The sequence below is a fragment of the Macrotis lagotis genome, chromosome 4 (genome assembly GCF_037893015.1).
Source record: "Macrotis lagotis isolate mMagLag1 chromosome 4, bilby.v1.9.chrom.fasta, whole genome shotgun sequence".
NCBI lineage: Eukaryota > Metazoa > Chordata > Mammalia > Peramelemorphia > Peramelidae > Macrotis > Macrotis lagotis.
Genome location: NC_133661.1, coordinates 58339591 through 58359266, shown reverse-complemented (window position 1 = coordinate 58359266; position 19676 = coordinate 58339591). Strand labels below are relative to the sequence as shown.

General features: G+C 38.5%; 1 pseudogene; it reads left to right on the top strand.

Moving 5' to 3' along the window:
• Positions 1 to 4742: 4742 nt before the first annotated feature.
• On the top strand, positions 4743 to 18150 carry LOC141520943 (mitochondrial pyruvate carrier 2 pseudogene; annotated as a pseudogene).
• The last annotated feature ends 1526 nt before the right edge of the window (positions 18151 to 19676 follow it).

The window sequence follows — 19676 nt, the reverse complement described above, 5'->3', positions numbered from 1 at the left end:
TGAGCTCAGAGCTGTGGAATCTGAAATTCATGTTTTGCTCCTTCTTACCTGTGTGATTTTGGGAAAGTCATTCAACATCTATGAATTTTGGTTTCTTCATCTATAAATTGAGAGAGTTAAACTCTAGATTTCTTTCTTGCTTTAGGTGGATGATCTGTCAATTATATGATCAAGGTAGCAGTGGACTCGTAAGAGCATGATGTGCAATTTTTTGCTGTCCTCTCAGCTTGGGCTGCCCCTGGGAATCATTTTGGGGCAAGGTGTCTAGGGTCATATTGATGTACTAATAGCTATATTGCCAGTGCTCTGTCAAGTGGACCTAATTCTTTTTCATGGAAAATGTCTTTAAGAGAAAGCACAGACACAAAAAGTCATGGAATCCTAGAAAGTTAAAGACAGAAGAGACCTAAGGGATCATCCAGTCCAACCCCCTCATTCTTTGGAGTAGGAAATGGAGGCCCAAAAAGGTAAATTGAGTTGGCCAAGGAAACACATGCTCTATATAACAAAGATATTATTAGGATCTCTGTCTTTTGATAGTTATTTAAGTGGCATTTTTTCCCAAGTCATGCTGAGGCTTTAAAAAGCACATTTGCCTTGGTTACTTAAGTCACATGACCAAATTCTTCTGGAAGTTTACCTGTAGATCACACCAACCATGGTAGTGTAGGAGTTAGCAAACTATGAGCCATATCTGTTCCACTGCCTATTTTTGTTAAGTCAAAAAAGTGAGTGGGTTATGGGTTTTTTTTACATTTTTGCATAAAATTTTATTATATTAAAAATGTAAAAAAAATGTTCTCAGTTCATGGTGGACCAGATTTGATCCTCAGGTAGTAGTTTGGCAATCCCCTTCTCTAGGGGCTTATTATCTCATCAAGGAGATGAAATTCTTGATCATTTCCTCTTATCCCCATTTTTTGGATAGTTTCTAATACAAAGCATCATCTATTTTAAGCAGATCTGACCTTTAATGTTATGTTCCTTTCAGTCTTACCCCATTTGGCCCCCTTGGCTATTCCTTGATGTGAAAAATCTATTCTTCAAAGAGCAATGGAGAGAGATTGAAAGCAATGAAATTTCTAATGTTATCGGTTTCTCAGAAAAGTATAATGACCTCATGACTGGGATGACTCTATTGGGGTAATAAGAAAAGGATTTTTAAGATGAGGAAAGTTATCAATAATTTGAATAAAAGCATAGATAGTATTAATATTAAATTTTCAGATGATATAAATATAAAGGGGATTAATAACATATTGGAGCTAAAAAGATGAATGCTGGGCTGAGCCTATGACAAAACTTATGGGAAGTTTAGGGAATTTTTTTCATTAACATAGATGGATCCTAGAGACTTTCCTGAGGCACCTGGAGAGTCATATCACTAGTAAGTGTTAGAGATGGGGTTGGAACCAAGTCTTTTTATGTCAAGTTCAGCACTCTATCCAAGATGCCAAGCTGACTTCACTAGTAATCATCTGGGTGGTGTAGGGGAAGAGTACTGGGCTTATAATCACAAAGACCAAAGTTAAAATTCAGCCCAAGACAGTTACTAGCTGTGTGACCCTGAGCAAGTCATTTAGCCCTATTTATCTCAGTGTAAATTTGTAAAATAAGCTGGAGAAGGAAATGGCAATTCACTCCAATATCTTTGCCAAGAAAACCCAAAAATGAACTCATGAAGAGTGGGATGCAATTGAACAACAACAGCTCTGTTAAAAAAGGAAATTACTTTATTATAGCATATTTGTTCTCATTAAAGTCAGCGTGACTTTTTCTGTTCTACTTAAGGGTCTTTAAGGCCCCTTCTAGCTTTAAATATATGATACTGTCATCATTATTTGCACCTCTAGTGTTAAATTATCATCCTTCTATAACCCATATAATCTTTCAGAATTTTTATCCCAACTCTAACTCTCATAATCAAGTCCTTGGGGGAGAAAACCAAAAACCCAAAATAAAAAAAATAACTCTAGTCCCCTAGGTGTGAGCCTGAAAAGCCAGGGGGTGATTCTCTAATTCCATTAGCTTGAGGCTATCTGGTATGTTTACTTGTAAACAAATGGTAGTTGAAATTTAGTCAACCAGCCTTAAGTAGCTTTAGAAAGGCTAAAGTGATAGATTTAGAAAGTTGGCACAAAACATCTCTCCAGTCCTTGAAGTTGAGAATATATTCTTCCATAAGTGTACACAGAGTCCAGGAGAAAGTGGGCTCAAACTTAGAAACAGAGCAAAGGTAGTAATTTCTAGTGACTGGAAGAATTTCCACCTTAAGTATGGTATATTGTTGTTATTTCTTCTGGATCTGTTAGTGGAACCATGAATCTATATCCACTGTGTCATAGGCGCCTGACACTACTAAGAAATGATCCAGAGTTTCATCCAGAACATCACTGGGAGTATTGGAAGTCCCAAATCATTCAAAACTCTCAAGGACCTCCTTTGGCCAGAAAGGAAACAGAAGGGAAGCTGGAACTGAGGCTCTCCTTCCTTCCTTCCTCTCAGCAATTCTTTCTCAGGAGGAATTAGCCAGATGCCATGCCAACTTTGTGAATGAATCCAGTTCTAACTAGCTTGGTAATTTATAGATGACCTCTAGCACAAGGACAAGCTTCCTCAGCCTCTCTGAATGATTCAGTCACTTTGAAGGACTTTTCACACTTAATTGAAAGTTTATGATTTCATTATGTTCAGGTATCAAGGCTAAAATTAGGTGAGGTGTTTTCAATATTTGATACAATTTTGCAGGAAATCAAAGGCATTCAGTGGCCTGTGGCTTTTAAATCTCTCTCTCTCTCTCTCTCTCTCTCTCTCTCTCTCTCTCTCTCTCTCTCTCTCTCTCCTTTCTTCACTTTCTCTCTGCCTCCCCCTTCTAATCCTAGACAGTTTCCTCAGTTCCCCCAGTGTTTCAAAAATTACTGTCAGAGGCTCATAAAAGACATCTGCCATTTTTCTTTTAGAAAGTAATTCATTCATTTATGCCTGGGGACAAACTCATGAACACAAGCTGAGTGTTGGCTTATTAATTCCTTACTCATTTGGGGTTTCAGAATAGAATCCAGGTCTCCTAATTTTTATTTAAATGTTTTTCTCTTCTCTCTATGTTGACTTCTAGGTGTCCAGTAAAACATTTCCATCCTGGGAGATGAGACTGTTGGAAGGGAAATGTGCTTTAGATTAAGAGAACTCCCACGTGACCATCAGTTTCCAAGGTAGCTTAGCTGAGTTTGGTCCTAACCCTTGGCCCTTCTATATTTATTTCAAGACTTTGGCAGCCTGCCCTGGGAGAGGTAGCTTTTCCCTTGACTCTCTTAAGAAACCATTTTGAGTGATAATCTTGCTCTTCCACTCAGATGTGATCAGAATTTTCTCATCTGACTTTAGAATTGAAGGAAAAAAAGTCAGAGGATGAGATATCTGATCATTCATTCACTCAACATTTATTAAGCACCTTCTGGATGGATTATTATGTCAGGTGCTCCTGAAGATACAGTTTAAAGAAGCCCTAATGCCTACCCTCATGGAGCTTACATTTCAATAATATGAGGGATGAAACCTAAACATATCTGATTATAATCCAAGATATTGAAAGATCTGTGCTTTAGAGAGGTGTAGACCAAAGTATTATATAAGGCTTGAGGCCTGATGGCAATCATGATTCTCATTTGTGAGGTGACTCAGAAAGTAAAGGGACATGCATCCTCTTTTTATACCTACCTTTAGCATCCAGGTGACCTCCAGGGTCATGAAGACCATTCCAATGGGATTCAAATTATGTCATGTCCTAAGAACTATTCATTTCATAGAAATATCAGCCATCTAGTTAACTTCTAACTCATCCTGCCCTTTTACCTAAAATCTCTATGTTTATGTCAAATTCAGTCAGTGAACATTAATTATCTATGGTGTTAAGCAAGTAATTTTCCCTCTCTGGACCTTATTTTCCTCATCAACAAACTGAGGAGTTTGTGCCAGATGATTCTTTATCATGATGGCTGAATTGTCTGGTATTTAATCAGTTTGTCAATTTCTTTTACTGATGTATTTTTATTATAGATCTTTTCTTATTTCCTTCTTCCTTCCTTGCTTTCTTTTCTTTCTTCTTCCTCCTCCTCTTCTTCCTCATTCTCTTCCTTCTCTTCTTCCTTCTTCTCCTCTTCCTTCTTTTCTTCCTTTTCTTAATTGTTCTCTTTTTACTTCTCTTCATCCTCTTTTCCTCTACTTCTTCCTCTCCCTTTTTCTCTCTTCCTCCTCTCGATTTTCTTTCTTTCTTTTCTCTTTTCCTTTTCATCTTCCCCCTCTTCTCTCTTCTCCCCCTCCTCCTGATGATGATGATAATGATTTTGGTAACTTTCTCTCCAAGATAGATTTAAAAGTATTTAGTACAGTGTGTCTAATACCTGGTAAGGTTTAATAAATGGTATTTCCTTTTCTTCTCTTCTTTCTCTCCTTCTCTATTTATTCTTTCCATTCCTTTGTCATCAGAAAGATAAAAGAACATGGGCTGGTAATATGGTTAGGATGATGGATGATGACCAGGGTTCCACTAGTATCTATGTAATGTCAAAGGAATTAGAATAAATATATTTACATACTGGGTGGAAAATCTGTGGAGGACTAATTGAAAGATCTGAGAGGGCTTGGTTGGGTTTTGACATGCATCACTGAAAGTGGGTATATAGGGGCAGTGTGGCCGGCCGGGGTGACGGGCCGGCCTGGGTCGCCACGTCTCAGCCGAGGGCATGGCTGCCTCCAGGGTGCGAGGCCTGTGGGCCACCTACCACCGGCTGCTCAACAAGGTGGAGCTGATGCTGCCCAAAAAGCTGAGGCCGCTCTACAACCACCCGGCAGGTCCTAAAACTGTATTTTTCTGGGCACCAATTATGAAATGGGGGTTGGTTTGTGCTGGATTGGCTGACATGGCCAGGCCTGCAGAAAAACTGAGCACAGCCCAGTCTGCTGTATTGATGGCTACAGGGTTCATTTGGTCAAGATACTCCCTTGTTATTATTCCTAAAAACTGGAGTCTGTTTACTGTTAATTTTTTTGTCGGTGCAGCAGGAGCCTCTCAGCTCTTTCGTATATGGAGGTATCAACAGGAATTAAAGACTAAACAAGAATTGTAAAGGACTCTTGATATGCTGGACAAATCCAGAAGCAGTTATTGCCACCAAAGGGACCTAGTTTGATTAATTTAATTTTATTTGGTTTTCAAAAAGATAATGCTAACAATATTAATGTTCAGTGGTTGAGACTGTAACAGTAGTCATTATTCAGTACCTTGATTGAACTGAAAATAAAATACACTTTTAGTAATAAAAAAAAGAAAGTGGGTATATATACTGAAGAGATCACAGAACCTTATAAGCAGAGAATCATTGAATTATAATGATATTATTATCATCAATTATTATTATTATTATTATTATTATTATTAGAACTTTATTTGGGCACTGATAATTAATTTGCTTGGATTCATATAACCACTGTGTGTCAGAAAGAGGTCTTGAATCCACATCTTTCTGACACTGAAAAAGATAGATTGTTCTTGTGCTAGAGGTCATCTATAAATTACCAAGCTAGTTAGAACTGGATTCATTCAAAAATTATTATTATTATTATTATTGATAATAATAATAATAATGAATTATGATATGACTATTTGATTTGGTTGCTCTATTAGTTTTGCTGAATTTTCTATTTTTTATCTTTATTATAAGGTCTGGCTCTTTGGCAGGGGCTATAGGGAGAAATATCACAGAAATGAGATACATAAAAAAGAAAAAATATAGAAAAAACCCAATAATTAGAAATAGTGACATTTTGATGTTGTTAGAATGTTTGCATGCCTTTAAGTCTCTGATAACATATAATTCAGCACCTGTGATAGTCAGGGAATGGTTCTAGGAATTTTAGGAGATATAAAGGGGCCATATAGGTAGGCCCTGTCCTCAAGGTTCTTATAATCTAACTAGGAAGACAGGACACATACAAATTAGATGATAAGTAACTATAACAAGGCAATACCTACTGAATGTCAAATGAGTCATGTAGACAGTAGGCATAGTGGGAGTTCTGAGAAGAGAGAGAGAGCACTGTGGGCTGCAGTGATCAGGAAAAATTTCACGGAGGAGGGGAAAGCTTGATCTGGGTCTTAAAGAAAGGGTAGGAGTCCTACAGGCAAAGATGGGTTATTTTGGAGACATTAATTTCTTTTCCAGCACCTGACCTTTCAGTGGTGTGTGGATTCTCTCCCCTGACCCTGTCTGTAATTTCTTCATAGCCTAACTAGATGACTTGGGGGGGGGTTTGCTTTGCCCAAGAAATATGTCTCCCCAAATCAACCTGGAGTTCAATCTCTCTCATTTTAGCTAGGTTGATCCTTTAGAAAACAGATCTCCATAGCATATAATGATGCTTGTAATTGAAGCTTCTCTCAGCTTTGTAGGACTTAAAAGTTGGTTGGCATAAACTTTGAAGAACCAATATGCCATAATGGGATAGGAGAAGAAAATGCTAACCAATCAATCAACCAACAAGCACATATTAAATGTCCATTAGACTGTAGTTTCCTTGAGAACAGCGACTTTCTTTTGCCTTTCTTTATCTCTTTAGCAAAGTACCTGACTTTATGAATCTCTGTTGCCTGATTGTTGACTATATTACATTGCTGGGTGTTGAGAATTTATTTTAAAAAATTGAAATAATTCCCACTTTTGAGGATTTTATGTTCTTTGGTGGAACAGCATGTAAATATAAAAATACATATAGAATAAATACAAAATAATATCAAGGGAGTTTAATACAGCATCATTGGTTCATGAGTCTGACTGGATCACCATCATAAAAGAGTGCCAAAAATTCCATCAGCAATTTAATGCTGGCTTTCAAGAGCTGCATGGCATCAGAATAAAGTGCTAAGCTTGGAGTTAGGAAGACCTGGGTTTGAATCTCCCCCTCAGATAATTACTAGCTGTGTGATTCTGGAAATGTCAACCAATCGCTGGGGGTTCAGCTCCCTTATCAGGAAAAAAAGAGAGATTGAACTTTATGACCTTTTGTGGATATCTTCAAAGTCTAAGTTGGAAGTGCTAGATTGCATCCTATCCTATGATCTCTTGTATTTTATAGTGGAGTCCCTGCAGTCAGATGAGGGTCCTATCCTCTCCTGTTTCTCTCACTAGAGTCATGATTAAGATAAGAGATAAACAACAACAAACCTTTGGGCTTTGAAAGAAGTCTTCTTGCATCCTCCTATGCCCATGCCCCTAATAGCTTCCTCTCAGGCTCTCCTGGGAAAGTCTTATCTCAGTGAGACCCTTTCCTGCCCTTTTGGAAAATAGACTGAGGTAGAAGGAGCTTGTAATTAAAGGATGCCACTTTTGTATTGGTCCAAGGAAGATTAAAGGTCCTTGGGGACTGGAAAGAGAGGGGAACATGGTGATATTTGTTGCATAGGAATAATTAATTTTTAAACATGCTTATTAAACACTCCAATTGCATTACAGCTAATAGTGTAGGCTGCATTTGCCGATAGGAGTCCTAGAATCTCCTTTGGCTAAAGCTTGGCAGACTTTACATTTTGGTCCTCCTCCTTTTCCTTTTCAGATTAGTCTCCTTGAAGCATTCCTCATGCTGGAGGAAATTGGAAAGGGTTTGAATTCTGACTATGGAGATTCTAATTTTTTAACCACTTCTCATTTCAACAATTCCTCAGATATCTATATCGTGTTTTAGTTGAATTTACAAATCAAGAAAGCCAAGGGCATTCGTGAAGAGGGAAATAGATGCGTCAGTCCATCTCTGTCATACAAAAATTTTTCATTTCCTGTTGAATTGTCTTTTATTTCTTATTAATCAGAGGACTGGACCTCTAAGTGTGACCTCTTGACTGATGTCAGGCTAGTGGGTGGAGGTTAGATTGGGAGGATTGGCCTCCATCTCTCAGACGCACGGTGTGCTCTGTCTGGGTGGAAAAACTGAAGCTGAAGTCAGATTGAATCACACCAGTTTGTAAGACATTCCTCAACCATGTTAGGCAAAATCGTCCACCACCCGATGAGTCTGGGTGGGAGGAAACCTGATATAACTCTGGAAAAAAAAAACTCTTTCTTGAGAGTGGTTCTCACAGCTGAGCTTGGAGGGAGTTAATTCTCTGGCCCATTTGCTATGGTAGAAGGGGCCCAGTGTAAAAGAGACAGAAAGATTGATGGAACATAGGAGAGCCAAGGAGTAAGAAGCAAAGCTACACAGTTCTGTGGGCTGCTCCCCACACCAAGGTTGCAGAAGGAAAACAGAATAATCCATTCCAAACAAGTAGAAATAGAACCACCCTTTGAATTATTATTATTTTTGTTATTATTTCAAATCAATGAGCCAGCCAAAACTCTTTTGCTTTGGCTGTTGTGTTGGAAACACAGATGCACAACAGGGAGGTATGTGGGAACTTAGGAGTAGAGCAGAGATGACATTTCTGCTGGGTTGGACATACTAACCTTGGTAATGGAAAGAACATTGGACTGGGCAATCATAGGCTTACTTCTACTGCTAACTAACCATTTGATGTTTGCCTCATCCTTTAATCTCTCTGAGACTCAATGTCTTCATCTGGACAACAGAAATACCTGTCTTTGCCTACCTCACTGAGTTGATGTGAGAATCAAAGGAGATATTGGATTGAAAGGGAGTTGTAAACAATATACAAATGAACAATGGGTGCAGTAATAAAGTCTAGCATGGGGCTGGGGTGAAAGAGTACTGGTCTTTGAGACTTATATTTGAACCCTGATTATGATGCTTATTAGCTGGGTGACCATAGGGAAAATCACTTAATTTCTAGGAAGCTCAGTTTTTTTTTCTCTCCTGTAAAAAAAGGTGATAATAACTTGTAATAGAGTCTGAACTGGGCTATTGGAAGGATCAAGTGATAAGAATGGAATGCACTTTGTAACTCTAAGGCAATCTATACAAAGGTCAAATATTATCTTTAAAGTAGCTTGACTAGTACACTAGGTTTGGAGAAAGGAAGACATACCTCCCTCAAAGAATTCTTAGCTGTGTGACCCTGATCAAGCCACTCGATGTTTTTGACCCTCAGTTTCCTGGGTGGTTGTGAGGCTCAAATAATGTAATTTGTCAGTCATTTCGTAAACATAAGAAGCGTATTTGTTAGTTATTTTTTTCACTTCATTGAGCTTCTGTGAGCTCTGTTGCTTTTTGAATATCTTTGACAAGTCACTTAATAATAGTCAACATTTATGTAGGTATTTAAAGTTTGAAGAGCACTTTACGTGTTATCTCATTTGATCCTCATCACAGCTCAGTGAAATGAGTGCTATTCTTATTCCTATTTTATAGAGATGAAAGTGAGGCTAAAAGGGGTTAAGTAACTTATTGAAGATTAGTTAAGTAACTTATTGAAAATTACCTAGATAGCAAGATTTGAACTTAGGTCAGAAGCTAAATTTGAATTCATGCTTTCTTGACTGCAAGTCTCCTGGGCCTCATCTATAAAATGAGGGGTTTGAACTAGACAAACCTCTAAGGCCTCTTCTATCTAAAATCTGTGATCCTAAATTATTTCAGATGAAAATAATAGAACTAATAGTACCTGGATCACATAAGTGTCATGATGGAAGAACAATGCAGAACTACATTACGTCTGTAAATGTTATTTCTTCTTCTTCGTCATCTTCTGTTCTTCTTTTCCTTCTTCCTCCTCCTCATTTTCCTTCTTTTCCTCTTTTTCCCCTTCTCCTCCTCCTCTACTTCTTCTTTCTCCTCTCCTCTTTCTCCCCCTTAATAATATTATTATTAATAAGAATGGACAGAGTGTGGGTGAAATATAAATTTCCTTCCTTTCTTCATCTTTGTCTAAGTTGGATCTGGGCTACTTCCTCACCTGATATTCTCCCTGTTTCCTTCAGGTGTGCCTGTTATTCTTTCATCTAAAGATGTCCAGGTTTGCCAAAGTTTTTATGGGTTGGGTATTGTTAAACTCACTCCATTGTAAAAAGTTGCAACAACTTCCTTCTTGGGAAGCCAGTAGTCATTGAGGGCCTTAAACATTCTGCTGGATTTTTTGATTTGATTGTCTAGAGACACACACTGAATGGGGATTTAAATCCTGGTGAACATTTTCCTGGAAAGGAGAAATCCTCTTATAAACAAGATATTTTATTTTTCTTTTGACTGACACACTTGGTGATGTCTATGCACCTTGAAAATCTGTGGTGTTTCATAGACTTTGTGATCTTGGATGGGAAAACTTGGGCATTCTGAAAAACTGCAAGGAAAGAGCTGTTAGTACCAATGCAAAGTCATGGAAACCTTCCTGTGTGGCAATGGACAAATCCCCTAACATCCTGAGACCTTGGCTCTTTTAGCTTTGAAATTAATTTTGGCAATGAATTTGAGCATGGCTGTCCAAAGTTCTGCTTTGGTGACTCATCTTCAGAAAAGTTCTGAATCTATGAGGCCTTTACAGATATTGATTGAGCACCTAGGGTTCTGTACTAGAGTAAAACTCACATTTCCGGAACATCTTATAATCTCTAAAGTCCTTTCTTGACAATAACCTTTCAATGTTCCAGTGGTAGGATTATTATCCCTTTTTTTACAGCTGAGTGAACTGAGGTTCGAGGAAGTGAATGAAGGATCTTTTTTTCATTTAATTAAGCTAATTGAAGGAGAAGGAGATTATTATATTTCTTATGTGGGTGTGATGCAGTACTTATAGCTGTATTTTATTTAATTTTAAGCAGAAAATTTGAGTATTTACACACATACCCCATTTTGGTTTTAATGTGATATTAGATGATGAGGACTGAGAGAGACCTTGAAAGGTCATCCAGTTCAGTCCCCTGCTTCCACAAGGAAATGAATAAAGCTCAAAGAGGTTAAAGGGAAGCTTCTTCTATTATAAAATCATTGAGAATTTAGATCTGGAAAAAGACATTAGAACTCATTTTACAGATAAGGAAACTGAGCCTTAAGAAGGTTAAATGATTTACTTAAGGTCAATTAGGACAAGGTCATAGAAGGTTTTAAATGCTAAGTTAGGAAGTTCAGTCTTTATCTTACAAATACTTGGAAGCCACTGAAGTTTTTTTTCTTTAATCTACCTGAAGAAAATCCATATTTGGATACGTTTCTGAATGATACAAAAACATTGCTTGGTTTTAATCAGTATGCATACACTCTTGATTTTGCTCCATATTATTTCTCTTAGAATATAAACCCTTTAAAGATAGACACTGTTTCCATTTTGTCATTGCCTCAGGAGAACTCAGAGAATCCCTGGCCCATAGTAGGTTCCTCTGGTCTTGGATTGAATTCTATCATTATTGCTATAAGCAATTCAAGAAAGAAACTGTCCAACTCAGAAAAATCTGTTGTCCCAGCCAGCCAATGTTGGGAACCTGTTTCTATCCATTTGCTTATTGGATTGAGCCTCACAACCACCCAGGAAATCACACTTACAGATCAATTGTAGTTCTGCATTGTTCTTTCCATCATGACCACTCTAATGACTGTAGCAGTTTATAATTATACACCAATTTAATAATTCAGGCAGCTAGGTGGTACAATGAATAGAGCACTGGCCCTGGAGACAGGAGAATGGGAGTTCAAATCCAGCTTCAGTTTTGCCACTTACTATCAGTGTGACCTTGGGCAAGTCACTTAACCCCTGATTATCTCTTATCCAGGGCCATCTCCAGTTGTCCTGATTCCTATCTGGCCACTGAACCCAGATGTCTCTGGAGGAGAAAGTGAGACTGGTGACCTAGCACAACCCCCCTTCCCTCAGATCCAATTCATGTGTTTGTCATGGCATCACCTCCCTGATGTCATGGTCTTCTAGAATGAAGGACAAAAACATTAAAAAAAACCCCATCAATATTCTTACCTGTATAAAGTAAAATACATGGATACAAAGGAAGATAGTTATGTTGGACTACAGTTATCAAAATATGAAAATAAATAGTTCATAACCTCTAGGTTAAGAAAATCTATTATACATCTTTAAATGGAAGTTGGGTGACCAATTCAATTGAATTCAGATGCCTTTATTGAATGCCTGCTCCTGAATTCAGTAACATTTATTAAGTGCCTATTATTAAATTCAGCAAGCATTTGTTAAATGCCTATTGCTATAATCAGCAGCATTTATTAAGTGCCTATTTCTGGATTCAGCAGCAGTTCTTAAGTGCCTGAGACTGTGCTGTGAGATTAGAGATTAGGAGCTAAAATATACAAATCTGTGAGTCATTTACCTAGGTATAATAGTCAAATCTATGAAAGTTCCTGATGTCAACAAGGGAAACTAGTGAGAGAAAAAGACTCAGGACAGATTCCTCAGGAGCATGGATTTGGAGCCAAAAGGGACCTCAGAAGTCATCTAGTACAACCTCATTTTGAGGTGAGGAAACTGAGACCCCAAGAGAGAGAGAGAGGAGCAATGCCATTATATAGAGATGAAATGTATTCCCCAAATCCACTTGATGCCTTTGATTCACTATTTTGTTCAAGTTGACTGTGCAAATAGATAATACTGCCATATTTTCATTTTGGGTTTGGGGATCATTTATGGATTTTAGTTAATTGTGTTTCAGTTATTCTAGACCTGGGTCATAGAGAATTAATGGAAAGTTATAGGGACTCACGTTACTCTGGTACTTTTATTGTACAAAGAAGAGGGAGGAGAGAAATTTCTCAAGCCACTCCTCTGAGGGAGATTTATAAATATTATATCTCCATTTCCTGAGATCTAGAGAGGTTCAGCAACTTGCATCAGTCATACAGTACATAGTTGGTAGCAATGCCCAAACATAGACTTTTGGACTTCAAATCCAATCTGCTCCCCACAACTTAAGTGGCCTCAATTACATTTTCCCCTCTTGCTACTACCAGTAGGCTTGTCCAGGACAGTCCAAAATGTGGGCTGCTACAGGGTGATTTTATGTGGTCACCTGTGGGTTTACTAAATACTTTTGTAAACGAAGCAGAGCTACTGCAGGGCTCTCACTAAAACGGCAAATCAAAATATATTGTCTATTGTTTCAATTAAAACTTGTAATAGTGAGGCTGGACAGCCCTAAGCTAGTCAATTGATCTCCATGAGTCTCAGTTTTCTCATCTGCAAAGTGGGTATATGACACTAATACAATGTATCTCATCTCACAAAGCTGTAGCAAGGATAAGGCGTCTGTAAACTTTAGTGTCAAAGAAATTAGGTTTGTGGATCCTTCTCTTTTTATCCCTCCTCTTTCTCTCTCTGCTCCCCTAACGAGGCCTTAGCCTTTATCAAGAATCATTGCCTGAGTAAAAATATTGTTTCCTTTTGTATTTTATCCCCCATTGGGTACTTGCAATGGTTTTGCTCTTTGTTTAGCAGGTTCTGAGACTGTTTTCTTTGGGGAAGATGGGTTGCCTTGCAGGTGTGAAAACCGAGCTGTTTTTATCTTCTCCAAGGGAATAGTATGTTCTGATATTATTCTTGACAAGTTTAGCGGTGGATTCCAATCCAGGCTCCCAATAATTTAATTCAATGTTTATTTGTGAAAAGGGGCAATAACTCCCTGATATATCATAAAAACCATGTATAATTACTCAATTTTTCTGTTTAATCAAGCAATTTGAAAGAGGTTATTGTTTTGCAAATGTGGTATATCAACTGAGATATGTGCATTAGAGCAGATTTTTTTAAAAAGTTCTTTTCCTCTAATTTTTAGCAGGAGATTTGATATTTACCAACTTCTCACCCTTTGGGGAATTTTACTTAATGGACTCTTAATTAATGAAGCTGAGTGGGTAGTGCTGAGCATGGAATCAGGAAGACCTGAGTTCAAATACAGCCTCAGACATTTACTAGTTATGTGTTCCTGGGCAAATCAGTTTGTCTTTGTCTGCCTCAGTTTGCTTGTAGTAAAATGGGGCTCACTTCCCTTTTCTCCCTCCTTGTATATCTGTGTCTTTCTATTTCTCCCTTTCCCTATTTCTTTTCTCCTTTCTTTGTCTCTCTCAATCTCTGACTCCACTTGCCTCTCTCTTCCACATTTCTCTCTTTTCCTTTCTCTTTTTCTCTCCATTTCATTCTCTCTCTCTCTCTCTCTCTCTCTCTCTCTCTCTCTCTCTCTCTCTCTCTCATTGTCTTTCTGTCTGTCCCCCATCTCTCTCTCTCCTTACATATTTCCCTCTCTCACCCCCTCCCTTCCTCCCCCTCTCATTCTCTCTCACTCCTCCCTCCCTGCTTGCTTGCTTGCTTGCTTGCTTGCTTGCTTGCTTCCTTCCTTCCTTCCTTCCTTCCTTCCTTCCTTCCTTCCCTGTCTTTACCCCATTCCTCTATCAAATTCTTCTCTTTAAGTTCTAGCTTTTTGAGACCATAATATCTTTTTTTGGAAATGTGAAAGATTAGAAGCAGATCAGTTATCACCACCCAGCTCCTGTTGCTGCTTTTCTTTCTTCCCCCCAGCCAGTAAAAACTGGTACATACATATTATAGGGGGACTGGGAATTTTCTATTATGAAGTAGAGGACCTGGCTCCTGATCCTGTCTCTGCCACTTAACATTTACACTACCATTTATGTGACCTTGACCAAGTCTCTTCTTTTCTCTTGTTCTCCATTTTCACATTTGTAAAGTAAGGGAGTTGTAGGAAATAGTCTTTAAGCTCCCCTCCACCTCTTATGACACAAATAAACCCAACAAACTATGCATCTGATGCTTTATCCAGGGCTGGACTCTGAGCTAGTCATTAAGATGATGGAGCAACACTCAGGCATCTTAGCCTTCAGGACCCTTCCATTCCATTTGGGGGAGACAACTCGGAGTGAGAAAAGTAAATAGAAAAGGGTTACCCCATGAGCACCATTAATTAGAATTCTACCAAAAGGATGTCCTTCAAACCTACTTCATCCTATATGGGTTCACTTCCTCACTCAGCCCTGAGGGCATCTGGCCAATTCTCTCCACTCCCAGCTTTCAACACCCTGGGTTTCACTGAGCAGAGTCCAGAGCCAAGTGCTTGAGGTTGAAGAAGGACTAATAAAGATAATCTCTTTTCTCTCTGTGTCTGAATTACAAAGTTTCCATTTATTGGCAAGTTATAGTTGTGTTTAGTTACGATAGGAAGAGTATTTGGTGTTGGGGACAGTAGACCTAGGGATGAAGTCTTCTAGCCCTGGCACCTGCAAACCTGTGTGACCTTTGGAAAGTTTTTTTAGCTGTAAAGCCTTGTGTCTTTCCTTAAGAAAATGAGCATAATACCCTTCCATTGCTCATCTCAGTGTTTTGGGGAAGATCAAATGAGATAATGTATGAGAAGTATTTAGGGACTAGACATTTACTTTCATTATTATAGGGAATTCTTAAGTAAGGACGTTTCTTCTTTTAATGCAGCTCAGCACCTAATTTCTCATATAGTCTTAGAGAGTTCATCATCTGATATCCTTGAATTTTAAAGAATGTGTATTTACATATATATATACATACAAATATACACACTTTCACACATAATATACACATACATACATACATACATACATATCTATTGATGGAAGGAGGTAAGTAGTATAAAGGATAGAGGTCCCACTCTGGAGTCAGGAGGACTTGAGTTCAAATCTGACCTGTTACTTACTGATTGGGTGACCCTAGGCAAGTCACTTAATCCTGTTTGTCTCAATTTTCTCATGTATAAAAAGAGCTAGAAAAGGAAATGGTAAAACACTCCAGTATCTTTGCCAAGAAAATCCTAAATAGGTTTACAGACTTTCGGATATGATTATATTAACATCACAGCAATAACAACTTTTGATGATTGTGTTTTAATAGACTGTCTCTCTTTTATAATCTCATGTATTTTATTTTATATATTTGCAAACATTAATCTAAGAAGGGGGTTTGTAGGTTTCACTAAAGAGGCCTATGACAAAATAGAACAAAAAAAGTTACAATCTGAATTTCATGGGACACTAAGATGTTAAGACATCTATGTAGGATCACATAGCAATTATATGTAAGAGGGAGAGCTTGAATCTTAACTCTGAAACTGCTTCTCTATGATATGTTCTAAATAGCAAATGCTCATTAACTGATGGCATTACTGTTATCTCAAATAAAGTGTACATCATTGATATTTATGAAGTCATATTTACTTCTTTGCCTTAAAATCTCCATATTTTTCTGAATAGAGACTCTCGTAGGTACATCATATTCCAAGGTATTTTTGTGCATTGCTATTCAAAAATCTAGGTGGAGAGCTAGGTAGTGCAATAGTGCTGGACCTGAATTTAGGAAGACTCATCTTCTTGAGTTCAAATCCAGCCTCAGATCCTTTTAGCCATGTGTCCTTGGGTACGTCACCTAACCTTATTGCCTCAGTTTCCTCATCTGTAAAATGAGTTGGAAAGGGAAATGGCAAACCACTCCAGTATCATTACTGAGAAGAACCCAAATTGGGTCGTGAAGAGTCAAGCAGGATTGAAAACAACTGAAAGACAAACAAATTCATAAATTTGAATTAACATCACTGTTTACATATTTCCCAGATATAGTCATTTTGACTGATAGGGATAGAGACTGGACCTGAGATTTGAATCTCTTCTAAAGCAGGTTACCATCTGCTCTGTCACTTAAACAGTTGCAAAGTACCCTGACAGGCTAAATTAAGAGATGTGCAGAGTCAAACTGACAGAATGTGTAAGAGTCAGAATTTGGATTCAGGTCTTCCTGACTTGGAGACTGGTTGGTTATCTATCAGTTCTGTGACACTACCCTATCAGTATCAAAAATGCTTTGGAAGTGAAAATTCCAATTTTAAAACATGGCTAAGATTAAAAACTGGGTGACTTTTCATTATTATTGAAGTTTGACCATAGTATTCATTTTTTAGACCCTTTGCTTGGTTCATAAAATGTTGATTAGTAATTCAGATTTCCCCAGTACAAAACCTGGTAGAATTTGTACTTAAGTGACCTTCTCAAGATCCCCTTTACAGATAAGGAAATTGAGGCAGGATGGCAAATTGGATTCGATGGGGGGGGTAAGCTTCTCTCATTGGTTTCTGGGGACAGGATATAGTAATTCAGTGCTATGAAGGGACAGTCACTAGACTAAGTTCTTTTTACAAACATCTCACTTGATCCTTACAGCAACCCTGGGAAATAGGTGTTACTATTATTATACTCATTTTGCAAATGAGGAAACTGAGGGAAATTGTGCTTAAGGGCCTTGCCAGGGTCACACAGCCAGTATGAGACCGAATATGAACTCAGATCTCCCTAACTCCACCTAACTCCACTTCCAAGTGCTTTATGCACTGTACTACTCAATTGCCCTTGATCTTGGGAGAGTGAGCAGAAGTTTCTAGCTATATTAAATAATGAAAATAGAATTAACGTGATACTTGTAGTCTTCTGACTTCTCTAGTCTCTTGAACCTTGACTCTATGGCTAGCTTTCTATGCAGTCTTCTGAGTTGACTCTCAGGATTTGGTTCCCATTCTTTTCAGTAAATTTTCTGGCTCTCTCGTCACCAAATTCTGCTATGCAGGTAAGACAGATATTGTATTCATTTGATAGATGGGGAAGCCGAAGCCAAGGTAGGAGGTGATTTATCCAAGATCATGCAACCAATTAATAGCAAATCTTCAGCTTCAGTCACAGTCTTCTCCTTTAGTGTTCTTTTTGCTTTCAACTCATTGGACACTACCTTTGGTAGTAAGGGGAAAGATATAGGTGGGGTGGAAGGAGAGATGGGAGGGAGAGAAAACAAACTTTAAATAATTAATTACAGAAAAGACAATGAGGGTAAAGAAAAGAAAAGACTGGAAAGAAAAGCTCAGGACCAATGGGTTACTCACCTGAATCTGGGCTCATAGGTCCTGGGTTCAAATCCTAATTCTGTCACTTAATCCCTTTGTGGTCTGGGATAAGCAGTTTAGCTTCTCCGAGTCTCATTTTCCTCATTTGTAAAATAAAAGATTGAATTCTATGGATGCCCTTTTGAGGGTTATATCTGTGGTTCCTTGAAGAATCTGTTAGTTCTTCCATTGGAACCTTTAGGAGAGAGAGAGAGAGAGAGAGAGAGAGAGAGAGAGAGAGAGAGAGAGAGAGAGAGAGAGAGAGAGAGAAACAGAAAAAGACAGAGAAGCACACATAGAAGAAAAGACAGATACAGATAGACAAAAAGAGAAAGAGAAACAGAGGAAGGAATGTGCGTGTGTGTGTGTGTGTTTGAGAGAGAAAGACAGAAAAAGAGACATGGACAAAGAGATAGGGGCAGAGAGACAAAAATAGAGAGGGAAAGAGAGAGAGAGAGACAGAGAGACAGAGAGACAGAGAGACAGAGAGACAGAGAGAGAGACAGAGAATGCCTTTTCCTCCTTTTTCTCATGTTCTTTATCCAACTTAGAGAACACACTAATAATTGACTTATTATGAAATGAAGTCTTACTGAATTCTTAGTTTTGCTTGAATGGAAAGGGAGAGAGAAAGAAAGGGAGAGAAAACTTTTCTCTTCCCCTGCCTCTCCTAATCTTTTCAAATTTTCATTTGTCACGCTTTCCCCAGCAGCCTGCAAATATTTTCCCTTGGGAAGTCTAAGGAGTCTAAATCAAATCTCTAAATACTTCTTCCATAGGTATGGCCTTCTCGCTCCCTCCCCCTCCCCCCACATTCTCACTAGAAAAAAAAATCAGCTTCACTGCTCCCTTACCCTTCCTAATAATTCTGTTAACAGTACATTGCCCAGGGTAAGGAATCTGATCTCAGGGACATGAGGATTAACTAAGCAAAAAGGAAGTCAGAAGGTTTAGGATTGGGGTAACCTTGCCCAATGCAACTTTGGAATATCTCCACTTCTGGCCCAATCCCCCTTATTCCAGTCAGCTTTCTCCTTGACTGGGGAACAAGCCCTCTTCTTTCTGATGCAGCTGCTCTGCAGAAGTGTGTGACTTCAACGACCTTGGCACCCAGCTCTGCCTGGCAGGTGTTGAATAAGTGTGTTTGTGTGTGTCTGTGGCGGGGGGCTGTCAGGCAGGGCTGACTACTAGTATGTGGGTTGAAGAGCAAGTGTGCCAGACCCAGAGGACCACTCAGGCAGGGATCCAGACATCCCTGTTCAAAGGGCAGAAAGGGATCTCCCAGGTTCTGTGTTCTGAGATAAAAGGTTGATTTGGGTTTGGGCTGAGTATCTGAGAGCTGGGACCTGGAAATTTCCAGTTTCTCTAAAAATTCTAAGGCTTCCCTCTTCCTCTTCTCCAAGATTCCCCTGTTAGATCATGTGCTATGATCAGTTGGCAAATCTTGGAACCAGCAGTCTTGCCTCTACCTCACACTGCCTATGTCATTTGGACAGGTTACTAATGTCACAAAACTGGAGTAAATCCTCTAAGACTAGATTTCAAAGCAGTGCCCACAGCTCCTTGGGAGGAGTTTCTCATTAGGAGCAGCTCACATAGCAAAATTATAGGTATTGACAAAAAATGATGTGATGATGAACATGTCAGAACCATTCCAAATTTTCTTTCATTCTCTCATTCATTCATTGATTCATTCACTCATCCATTCATTCAACATTTATTAAATGTCTATACTGTTCTGGACTAGGAGACTATAAAGACAAAACTGAAATCATTTCTGCCCTCGAAAGAGTTACATTTTACTTGAGGGGCATG